Raw genomic sequence first — 4,096 nt, forward strand, 5'->3', positions numbered from 1 at the left:
CAATGCTTGTAGAGAATACCTTACTGAAAACTGCTTATCATTTCCTTCTGCTCCTCGTTGGGTTCGACACTCTTACTTATCAAAAGGACTACAATAGATCCCCTATTCTTGTGGGTCATCAGTTGTTTCGTCGACCCCGAGCCACCCTAGAGCCTAGATGATATGTTTAGGTGTTTTTGTCGACCCCGAGCCACCCAAAACCCAAAGTGCTTCTTTTTTAGCCTAGACCTTAACAACATATCCAACAATGTATCCAACAATGTATCCAGCAATATATCCAGCAACAGAGTTACTCTATCCAATACTATGCACCATTGTCATGAACATATCATTCATAAAAAGATATAAAAAGAACCATCCACATGAACATAGTTTCCAGGCATTGAGTAACTAATAAATAGCAAGATCACATCCATCCACATGAACAAAAGCCATCTCCAGAAATGGCATTAACTAATAAATAGATCCATCCATCCACATGAACAAAAGCCATATATGGCATTGATTCTTAAAGTACACCAGCAAAGTACAATAAGAGCACCAGCAAAGTACACTGAGAGCACCAGCAAGATATTGTACCATAGGATGCAATAACACACATGAAGTATCTAGTTTTGAACATTACATGGCACATGTGCCATTTAGTGGTTACCACTTGCATAGAAGTAGGCTCTCCATCCTCTTTTTCTACCACCAGAAGGTGGAGGAGCAGTAGATGTAGAGGGATCAATAGATGTGGAGGGAGCAGATTGCCTTGGGGCATAGAATGCACCTCTCCCTCTCCCAGCACCTCTGCCACCACTTTGTGCAGCACCTCTCCCAGCACCTGTTGCAGCACCTCCCCCAACAGCTGCAGCTGGAGCACCTCTCCCAACACCTCTCCCAGCACCTCCTATTGCAGTAGTTGGTGTTGTTGTAGGAGCTGGATGAGAAGCTCTTAGTGCTGGTGTAGGAGCAGCAGCACCAGCACTTGAATTCCTTGCAAGAGGCTTGTAGAAACATGGAAATGAGTTAGCAAATAGTAAAATAATGGAAGGCACAAGAAGGAAAACATGTTAGTACTTAAAAGAGGTTTACCACATGTTTGTTCTTCCTCAAAGCCAGCTCAGGCTTCAACTGTTTCATGCAACTTGTGTACCTATGTCCTTGCAGTACACAATTGCCACATGTTATAGTCCCCATTCTTGATGTGTCCTTTGGCTTTGAAACTTCAAACCTCCCCTTGATCCTCTTCTCTTTCTTTATTCCCCTCTTCACTTTAAATGCAGGTGGGTCAATGTCTAGACCAGGGGTCCTTGTCCAATCATGCTCACCAGGAACTGGATAGATCATTGGTTCATAAGCTGCCACATAGAATTGTTTCTTGAAGAATTTGCTGACATAATCCTCTGGGTTTTTTTGCCCTTGTTTATTGCTGAGATGGCATGGTTACATGAGATGCTAGTGAGGTCCCATTTTCTGCAACCACATGTGTGAAGTTGCAAGTTAACAGCATGGTTTTGCTGCCCACTTGTAACTTGCCACAAATCCACACCAGCTTGAATAGGTTTGCAAAATTTGGCCCTCTCCTTCTCAACCTCTAGCTTCTCACTATAATGGGGTGTTATCTCCCATCTAGCTTTCTTTCCACTCTCCCTATTCCTATACCACCTCACCATTTGCTTATCCTTTATTCCATCACACATTGTCCTAATTGGTTTATTCTTAACATCTAGTACATACTTGTTGAACACCTTAGACAAATTGTTAACTACAAGGTCAGTCTTGCAGTTTGTGTCAAATGCATGCCTTGCCTATGTTTTCTTGAGTACAGCACTAAGCCACTTCCAAGCTTCCTCACATTCAGTTCTCAGGTCATTCATTACAATGTTAAATTTGTGTTCACTATATGCATAGGCAGCATTATCCATATACTTCTTCAGATCTCCCCCCCCCCCTAAACCCAGCAGTTTGGAAGTTTGCATATATATGCCAAAGGCAGAACCTGTGTTGCACTTAGGAAAGACTGCATTTAGTAGGCCATGGGACACACAGTTAAACTAGCTAAGCTACTATCTAGCACAAAACAACCATATAAGAACAAGGTGAGATGATGCAAGCACATACCTTTTGTCTATCTGACATTATTGTATATGGACCAAACTATCCCAGTTCTCCTCCTAGGCAGATTTTTAGTTGGTGTAGAAACCAACACTAGCTAGTTGTGTCCTCTTGCCCAACAATACCAAATGCTAGTGGGTATATATTGTTGTTGTCATCTCTACCAGTGGCAGCAAGTAGTTGAGCACCAGTAGTTAACTTGATGAAGCACCCATCAACACCTGAATGTGCAAGCAAATTCAATATCTAAAACATTCAAATGCATTTAACGATAAAACAATATGTAACTAATGCAGAAGGTGAACAAACTGACCAATGAAGGGTTTGCACCCCTTGAGAAACCCCTCCCTTGCTCCATTGATGCAATAGAACATGGCATGGAGTCTTGGGCCTGGATGGGGGATTTTTTCAGTGGGTGTTGGAGTTAGGGTAGTGACTACTACTCTACTCCTAGGGTTTGTATCCATCACTATCTGAGCATAGTCTTTCAATCTAGGGTATTGCTTTTTGTGGTCTCCTAGCACAACATCAATAGCTAGGTTCTTTGCACTACATGCCATTAACTTGGGCACATCCACACCATACTTCTCCATGCAGGCAATAATCAAAGTCTGAATACCAGTTGTTAGATCAGATCTGAACGGTGACTCATACTTGTTGGCAAGCCACTTGGCACTTACCCTTGTTGTCTCTGTGCTAATAGGGCAAGTGTGCTCAATTCTTATCTTCTTAATTACAAAAGTAGTTTCACCTTTTATAACTGATGCCACCATAAAGAAGTTGCAATGTTTTTGGTTGCATTCTACAATTATCCTTTGATCTGAGTTCCTGTGATATTTGAAGTTTCTGCCTTGAGTGATGTGTAAGTTCAACAAAGCCTCTCTGAATTGATGTTGATCCTTGAAACACATCTTTAGACATAATTGCTCATGTGGTGCCTCCATTTTCTCATTGTACCATTTTCTAGGAGGCCTCTGCTTTGCCCTGCTCTTCCTTTTCTTGGCAGCACAAATGACAATGGATCAAAACCATCATCATCAACCTCCTTCAACAATCCTTTCTCTTCTTCATTAGATGAAGGTTTGAAATCGGGCTCCTCCTCTTGTACTACACTGGAATGTGACCTTGTTGTTGGCCCTCTCCTAACTGGAAGCTTCTGTTTCTTCTTCTTCTTCTCTTCATGTACAATTACAGTTTCTTCATCCTGTGAAACAACTTTGTCATCTTCATCCATTTGAAAAAGTTCCTCAACCTCTGTGTCACCCTCATAATGCAACATTTCTTCCTCCTCAGATTCTTCATCATCTGATTCTTCCTCTTCTATTTCATCATACTCTCTTTGTCTTTTTCCCTCATCCATCTCTATGTCATCAGCATCACCCATATAAAAAGGGTTTCCATCACTGTCATCTTCACCTTCACAATCATAACCACCACTGCCCTCATATCCCTCTTCTTCTTCTAGTTCCAAAACAGCTTTCAGCTTTCCTTTTACATTCTTACTCTCTTGTGTGCAAACATCAGTACCATGAGCTGCACTGCAGCTGCTACTCCGACTTTCAAAGACAAATCCTTCTTGATCAACATCATAGATGGGTGGCTCACTGAGATCATATAACACAGGCTCTTCATACACAACTGTGGACAATTCTTGCCTCCCAAACCGGTCGCAAGGAGGTGGACATGCCCTCACTAGCAAATTTATAACCTTACACTCCTGAACCTGCCTCTTTACTCTTTGCAACTCAGCATTACTCTCTACCATCTCCAATCCTTTCTCCCCTAAATCTGGATTCTCAATGTGAAACAGCAGATCATATTCACTAAATCCTTGGGTTTCCATCACTGCAATCATATTCAGATATGTTACATCTGAACTGCAGAGCTTCAGCTCAAACATTTCTGAAGCATCAAAATGGAACCTAACATCCAAAATGTCATCATACAAACTGCAAAAATGAAATAACAGACAAAAAAGGTTAACAATTTAACCATG

The 4,096-nt window shown here is 41.6% G+C and overlaps 1 pseudogene; it reads right to left on the minus strand.

Annotated features, from left to right (window-relative positions):
• Nucleotides 1–641: 641 nt before the first annotated feature.
• On the minus strand, nucleotides 642–3,484 carry LOC147981142 (uncharacterized; annotated as a pseudogene).
• Nucleotides 3,485–4,096: the final 612 nt, after the last annotated feature.

Source organism: Triticum urartu, chromosome 3A (assembly GCF_056163025.1).
Source record: "Triticum urartu cultivar PI428250 chromosome 3A, HENAU_Tu73, whole genome shotgun sequence".
NCBI lineage: Eukaryota > Viridiplantae > Streptophyta > Magnoliopsida > Poales > Poaceae > Triticum > Triticum urartu.